Source organism: Aulonocara sp. 'chitande type north' Nkhata Bay, linkage group LG20 (assembly GCF_057382095.1).
Source record: "Aulonocara sp. 'chitande type north' Nkhata Bay isolate Kocher_YH1m ecotype deep benthic linkage group LG20, A_spYH_male_GT1.1, whole genome shotgun sequence".
NCBI classification, from domain to species: domain Eukaryota; kingdom Metazoa; phylum Chordata; class Actinopteri; order Cichliformes; family Cichlidae; genus Aulonocara; species Aulonocara sp. 'chitande type north' Nkhata Bay.
The window spans coordinates 8152141-8159924 of record NC_141363.1 but is presented as its reverse complement, the minus strand read 5'-3'; positions in this window follow the sequence as shown (position 1 = coordinate 8159924).

Below are 7784 nucleotides of genomic sequence, written 5' to 3'. Positions count from 1 at the left end.
CTCACTCACTGTCCCCACTTTTTCGAGCACGGTGACGAAGCATGGGGTAGAGCATTACATAACTACAGTAGGGTCCCCGGTGTTCGCACGCGCGCGCCGCCTCGACCCCGCCAAACTGGCTGTCGCTAGGGAAGAATTTGCCACCATGGAGCGTCTGGGCATCGTGCAGCGTTCGAACAGTGCCTGGGCTTCTCCGTTACACATGGTGCCTAAATCTGATGGTCGGTGGCGACCTTGTGGGGATTTCCGCCGTCTTAATAATGTCACGGAGAACGATCGTTATCCCATTCCCCACATCCAAGATTTTTCCGCCCATCTTGCGGGGACCTCGGTTTTTTCTAAGATCGATTTGGTACGGGGATATCACCAGGTTCCCGTGCGCGCGGAGGATGTCCCCAAAACCGCCGTAATTACACCTTTCGGCCTTTTCGAGTTTCTGCGCATGCCGTTTGGCCTGAAAGGTGCCGCCCAAACCTTCCAGCGGTTGATGGACTCGGTCTTGCGCGGGCTGCCCTTTGTTTTTGTATATCTTGATGATATACTGGTGGCCAGCAGCTCGAAGGAGCAGCACATGTTCCATCTGCGTCAGGTTTTTCAGCGTTTGGCGGAGCATGGACTGATTATTAATCCGTCTAAATGCCAGTTTGGGTTGCCCGTTCTCGATTTCCTTGGGCACCGTGTTTCCGCCGAGGGCGCGGTTCCGTTGCCTGACAAAGTCCGAGCTGTTTCGGAATTTCCGCGTCCCACGACTGTTAAGGCACTGCAGGAATTTTTGGGGATGGTGAATTTTTACAACCGTTTTCTCCCCAGAGCGGCACATCTGCTGAAGCCCCTTTATGGGGCGTTAAAGGGTAAAAAAGCTAATGACCCCGTTGACTGGTTTCCGGACAGCATCCAAGCGTTTTCTGATGCTAAGTCAGCGTTAGCTAATGCTGCCCTTCTGGCCCACCCATCCCCCTCAGCGCCGATTGCGTTGACCACTGATGCGTCGGACATAGCGGTGGGTGCGGTGCTGGAACAGCGAATCTCGGGTGTCTGGCAACCGCTCGCCTTTTTCAGCCGTACGCTACGTGACAGCGAACGCAATTACAGCGTTTTTGACAGGGAGCTACTGGCGCTCCACCTGGCGTCTCGTCATTTCCGGTTTTTTCTCGAGGGTCGTCACTTTACCGCATACGTGGACCACAAACCCTTGACGTTTGCCATGTCCAAGGTTTCCGATCCATGGAGTGCACGCCAGCAGCGCCAGTTGGCAGCCATTTCTGAGTTTACCACGGACATTCGGCACGTGGCTGGTAAATCCAATCATGTGGCTGACTGTTTGTCCCGTGCGCTGGTTTCTCCCGTCTTTCTCGGCATAGACTACTCCGCTATGGCTGCCGATCAGAGCGGTGACCCTGACATCCTCGCGCTTAAATCCACCCAGACGGGCCTCATACTGGAGGACAGACCCGTGCAGGACGGTGGTCCCCTCCTCGTCTGTGACGTTTCCACCGGCCGCCCTCGCCCTGTGGTTCCCGCTTCCTGGCGTCGTCAAGTTTTTGACTCGGTACATGCTCTCTCTCATCCAGGGGTCCGGGCCTCTGTTAAACTGGTCAGCTCTAAATTTGTTTGGCCAGGCCTTCGCAAATCTGTTAAGGAATGGGCGTCGGCGTGCATTCCCTGCCAGCGCGCGAAGGTTCATAAACACACCAAGGCGCCCCTGGAGCCGTTCTTCATACCCGGCAAACGTTTCGATCATGTGCATGTCGATCTGGTGGGTCCCTTGCCGCAGTCACAAGGTTTTACGCACCTTTTGACTGTTGTTGACCGGACCACCAGGTGGCCGGAGGCGGTCCCCCTGGCGTCCACTACCGCAGCAGTGGTGGCCAAGGCGTTTTTGTCGACCTGGGTCTCGCGTTTCGGCCCACCCGCGGACATTACGTCAGACAGAGGCCCCCAGTTCATTTCCGAGCTTTGGTCGGCCATGGCTGATGGACTGGGGGCTAAAGTCCACCGCACAACCGCATACAACCCGCAGGCTAATGGGATGTGTGAACGGTTCCACCGGTCGCTGAAGGCTGCCTTTCGCGCCTCCTTAAAGGATGGCAATTGGGTTGACCGCCTCCCGTGGGTTTTGCTTGGGCTGCGCTCTGCGGTTAAGGAGGATCTCGGCGCTTCCCCAGCTGAGCTAGTGTTTGGTCAGCCCCTCCGCGTGCCTGGAGAATTCTTGCCTGAAAATCCTCCTCCCTGCTTCGATCCATCGGTGCTCTCTCTCACCCCGCTTTTGCACTCGCTTCGGGTTCCTGGTCCGGTGCACCATTGCGTGCCTGACACCTTTGTTCCAAAGACTTTAGAGACTGCTAAGTTTGTTTTTGTCAGGCATGATGCCCACAGGACACCGCTGCGGCCGCTGTATGACGGCCCGTTCAGGGTTATTGAACCGGGCCAGAAACATTTTGTTTTGGATTTTGGGGGTCGAAGGGAGACTGTGTGTGTTGACAGACTTAAACCAGCACATGTTCTTCCGGACAGTGATGTAGTGCCGGCCCAGGCCCCTCGCCGTGGCCGACCTCCTGCGCTGGGGTTGACAGTCTCTGGTTTTCCCCCCAGGACTACCCCCGGACCACCAACGTTTGAGCCTCCTCCTGCCTTTCCTGCTCGCCTTCACCAGCCTCGTTCACAGGATGGACCTTCCTCTGCCTGTTCTCTCCCTCCCAGGTTCAGTCGTGCGGGTCGTTTGCTTAGACCCAGGGTCCTGGACTGAATGGAGACCTGACTGTGTGTTCAAGGGGGGGTATGTGTGGCGGACCACCAGGTGGCTCCACTCACACACAAGTTGAAGGGAAGTGTGGGGGTGGAGATTTTGGCGCTGACTATATGTGAAGTTCTGTCAGTTAATAAAGTTGTTGGAGTGAGACACTGAGACCTCTCCTGTCGTTGTTACATACCTCCACACTATTCACATTTCAACTTTTAACTATTTAAATTTTCAACTTTTTCCTTTTAAACAAATTTAAAGTGAAACAACACAAAACACTGCAAACCACAACACAATTAAATATAAATTAAAATATGAAAACAAAAAGAAGGTGCACATTCTCTGTCATATGGGCCTGCATGATTAAACTTTCTGAATCCTTTATCATCTGCAACTGAAAATAGTTGTGGATGATTACTATACCTTTCTAATGTGACGTTGTTGTCCCTGGCTCTCTTTCTCTCTCTCTCTCTCCCACTCTGTTCCTGTGCTACTGCGAGTGTAACTACCGCCCCTCCCCCCTCTTCCCAGCCAAGCACAAGGATCATGTGCGGAGTGAAGGGGGAAAAAGTGCGAGAGAGAGGGTGAGAGAAAGAAAAAGAAAATCCCACGGCTCGTGATAAGGAGCATCCTTCACGTCAAAAAGACCCGGCTCTAAGAGCCGTTTTGTTCGCAACCGACACATCACTAGTCTGCTGTATCTGTGCTTCCACAGACTCACAGCTAAGCTACAAAGATCCACAGACCACATTTAAACTACACTTTCTTTGTGCTGATAATAATATTACATAATGTACTGGTGTACCAAAATATTGTGACATGCAAAGAAATTTTGGCAGAGAAGCTCTATAAAAAGTTGAAACTTGCTGCTTAACCCCAAGCTGGTAGGGGGAGCTTTTTATTAACTACTTGCTTGTGCTATCATGTGTTTCAAGGGTCAATAACAGCATAACAAACTCACTTATGGTACTGCATTCTTTCTATAAAACGATAACTGTCAGTGACTTTGAATCACAGTATAAACACAACATTCAAGATAACAGTTAAAAGTAACGTAACCATAAACAAAAAACAAGAACATCTAACAGCAGCACATGTCCCAAGGCATGATGGGAGAGAACTAGCTGCTCCCCCAACACCCACAATATCTTACCTCGGCACTTCATCACTGAAGTTTAGTGGCTCCCCTTTGGACATGTCACTTTTCATGGAAACATAACTCTCTGCAGGAGACACTGGTCTTCGGCCCTCATGTGGTCTTTAACACAATTTAGAAAATGTCTTCATTAGATAACGCTTAAAAGTGCAATGTGTGAGATTTTCTGTTTAACTGATTCAAAAAGTCATTTCAATTCTCAACAGAATCTGACGACCAGCAGTAACAATTTTAATGTTATGTCACAGAATTATACTTACTGTGCTTTGCTGAACACAATACTGAACTCACCATGCTAATCAGCTACCTCTGTCCCATTAAGATCACTGTTCAGTTCAAAACCTGACTTATAACTGATGTAGTGTCCACTCTACCTTCAACACATTACATGTCCAGATACCCTTATTGCAGAAAAACAATCAACACTGAATGACAATCTTCTGGATAACTGATACAATTTGATGTAATAGCCGCTTATGAACATGATTCACGTTCTCTCCTTTCTTTCACTACACAGTAAATTGGGTAACTCCTGCTGACTACACAGAGAGACTGCTGTATCTGTGCTTCCACAGACTCACAGCTTAGCTACAAAGATCCACACATAACATTTAAACTACACTTGCTTTGTGCTGATAATAATATTACATGATGTACTGGTGAAAAAAAGTCATTAAAATTATTTCCAAAATATCTTACCTCAGCACTTCATCACTGAAGTTTAGTGGCTCCCCTTTGGACATGTCACTTTTCATGGAAACATAACTTTCTGCAGGAGACACTGGTCTTCGGCCCTTATGTGATCTTTAACACAATTTAGAAAATGTCTTCATTAGACAGTGTTTAAAAGTGCAATGTGTGAGATTTTTTGTTTTTATTCTTTGGAGCAACATTTCCTTATTAAATTTCTAGGTTGATAATTATATGGCATTAAAACCTCACACATACACACTTTATACACCTATCCTGTTCTCCATGTTCTTCTTCAGAAACAACTCCTCAAGACTACAGAGTGCAGCTTTGAGAATGCTCACTGTTGTCATAGAATCACAGGTTAGCAACACATTTACAGATGTTTCTATTCAGCTACACTTAATTTGTGCTGACAACAGTATTATGCTTATCCAGAAAGCTAAAATCTAAAATATCAATATACATACTTTAACAGCAATGTGCTGTTGGGAATGGGTTTTTTTTCCTTTTAATTCATGCCTCTTTCAAACCATCTGTCCTCTCCTGTTAATACGGCAGGTAAATAATCAACTAACAGTGCATATTATCTTAGCACGATCTGCCTTATAACAAATCTGCCATTACTGTGCGCTGCATTTAGGTGACCATGATGAGAGAGAAAGAGTCTGGCAGTTCTCGTTGCAGTCTACCGGTAGCATCTCCTTTGATTGATTTGATTTGATTTTATTGATTAGCATTCAAATATCTCAGTGAAGACAGAACAAAGATCTACCACAAAGCAAGAAAGCATGAGACAAGGCTAATCAAAAGGTATTGGCTGAAGCATTTGCTTATTACGCCAACCCTTTTAACAAAAGATCTTTTTGCATGCAGCTCCTGTACACAGGGCTCGAAGCAAATAATAAAACAAAGCAAAAACAAAACAAACAAACAAACAAACAAGAAAAGGCCACGATAGACGAATGTCACCGAGCAGTGACTAAGTTTGTGGTAAAAGGCTTGCATCTATTTGCCACAGCAGATGCCCCCGATTTTCGGTAAGTGAATGTGTTTAATTGTAGGCAGGGACATTACTGGATATTCTTGTGTAATTGCTACAGAATAATTTATGTTATACTTTGTTATTGCTACAGAAGAATATTTATTTTATTAATATTTTACATTTACAATTTTTTTTCTCTGGGGACCCCGTGACACCCCATCGAAGAGCCGTAAGCTATGGAACTCTTAAAATCTCACTGTTGGGTTTGTAAGGCCACCTTACTCCCAAATTTCTATCTTGTTCAAAGAGAAGATATAAAACAAAGTTCTAAGCTAACACCTGTCTGTTTCCTTTCTTAAAAATAAGAATCGATTGGGGAATCAATAAGGAATCGAGTTGTTAAACAGAATCGAAAATGGAATTGGAATCGTGAAGATCTTATCAATTTCCATCCCTACTTGTGACAGAAGTCACTGCTACATGAATGTGGATGGTTCCTTGTCTTCCTAGTAAGATCCAGATCTTACTTGCTCCTTCTGATTTTAAAATGCTTAGGCAATGACCACAATGCTCAACATTTAACCTGAGCAACACCGTTTCTGGACATCATTATTCAGTTTTACATTATCTCCCAAAAAGCTACAATCCTAAATACTCCATATGAACTGACAGTGACAGGCTGTTGAGAAAGAGCATTCCATGCCTTACCTCTGTACTCCATTGTCAAAGCTTGGAGGTTCCTCCTTGGACGTGTCACTTTTCATGGAAACATTATTTTTTGCAGAGGAATCTGGTCTTTGGTTCTCAGGTGCGCTTTAACACATCACAAACTTTCATTAGAACAAAACTTTAAGGTGCAATATGTGAGGGGTTTTTTTTTTACCTGAAATATCTGAGATATCTAACCAAGTTCGAATGCTAACCAGCTACCCATGTGGCTGTAATATCATTGTGTATTTCAAGAGAAAATAGTAAAACGTTACTGTATCCAGCCAGCCTTCAGTTTGCACTACTATCAGACACAACTATGAGAAATAATCAAACCTACATGAATAATCTACAAAGGCTCAGGTTTCCATGGGAAATTGTGGTCCTGGTTCACCAGATTTAAGTAACAAATATTTTATATTGTAAAAGGGCCTGCCATAGGAATCCACCACAGGAATCCACCATATATAAAATGTGGATATTGGTTCTACTAAAAACCAATATGAAAACTAAAAATTATGGTAACACCTCTAGTTGCAAAAAGAAAAAAATGTGGTTATATAGAATCCTGTGGAAAAACAACCTTACCCTTCTGTGAACTCATAATAATAACAATAATAATATAATAATACGTCTGTGAAGGTTCTCAGTCATCCAGGTCATCGTAGTCAAAGGAGCTTGCAAAGAAAAGCGTCTGGACTTCTTTAAGTTGCTTGAAGACGTTTCACCTCTCATCCGAGAAGCTTCTTCAGTTCTAAGGTCAAATGGTGGAGAGTCCCAGATATAAACCTAGTGGGAGTAACCCCCCACAGAGGGACAAAAGGACCCCCTGATGATCCTCTAATCGCCTGAGCCAAGGTGGGAAACTGGGCGTGGGTCCCAATCAGCCAGAGTTTCGGGTGAGTTCATTGTGAAACCTGGCCCCACCTTATCATGTGAATTCCTGAGGTCAGATAGCCCAGGATGTGAGTGGGCGTTAAGGCGTCTGGGAAGGGATCTCAAAACTGGATTATAGATGGCAGAGAGTTGGTGTCGTAAACCCCCGCCTCTGTTCAAAGATGGTCGCTCACAGTGGACATAGATGGCTTCTTTCACTCCTCTTTCAAACCATCTGTCCTCTCTGTCCAAAATGTGAACATTGGCATCCTCGAAAGAGTGTCCTTTATCCTTAAGATGCAGATGGACTGCTGAATCTTGTCCTGTGGAGGTGGCTCTTCTGTGTTGTGCCATGCGCTTGTGAAGTGGCTGTTTGGTCTCTCCAATGTAGAGGTCTGGGCATTCCTCGCTGCACTGTACAGCATACACCACATTGTTAAGTTTGTGTTTTGGCGTTTTGTCTTTCGGGTGAACCAGTTTCTGTCTGAGCGTGTTGCTGGGTCTGAAATACACTGGGATGTCATGCTTGGAGAAAACTCTCCTGAGTTTCTCTGATACACCGGCTACATAGGGGATGACAATGTTGTTGCGTCTGTCCTTCTTATCCTCCCTCGCTGGTGTCTGGTCTT